Source organism: Marmota marmota, unplaced genomic scaffold (assembly GCF_001458135.2).
Source record: "Marmota marmota marmota unplaced genomic scaffold, marMar, whole genome shotgun sequence".
In the NCBI taxonomy this organism is placed as follows: domain Eukaryota; kingdom Metazoa; phylum Chordata; class Mammalia; order Rodentia; family Sciuridae; genus Marmota; species Marmota marmota.
Genome location: NW_026000261.1, coordinates 825,790 through 826,104, shown reverse-complemented (window position 1 = coordinate 826,104; position 315 = coordinate 825,790).

The window sequence follows — 315 nt, the reverse complement described above, 5'->3', positions numbered from 1 at the left end:
AGTTCTTATTTTATATTTGTTAAATTAATAAATGAATATAAATAAATGTCTCCAAAAACACTGAAATTGGATGGTGGTAATAGATAACATGCAGAAAACATCCTTGGTGGCAGATCACATTCAGAGCCAACGGAACAAATAGGTCTCTAGGGTCATTAGCATAGGAAGGTAAAACCATGTACACCTTGCTTGTAACCAGCCTGAAGTATGCAGGGTGTCAATATTGCCCAGTCAGTAAAGACTTCTTAAACTCTATAAGCACTATAGAGTCTGTCTCTTATTACACATCTAGATGTGTATAAGAGACATTTATAT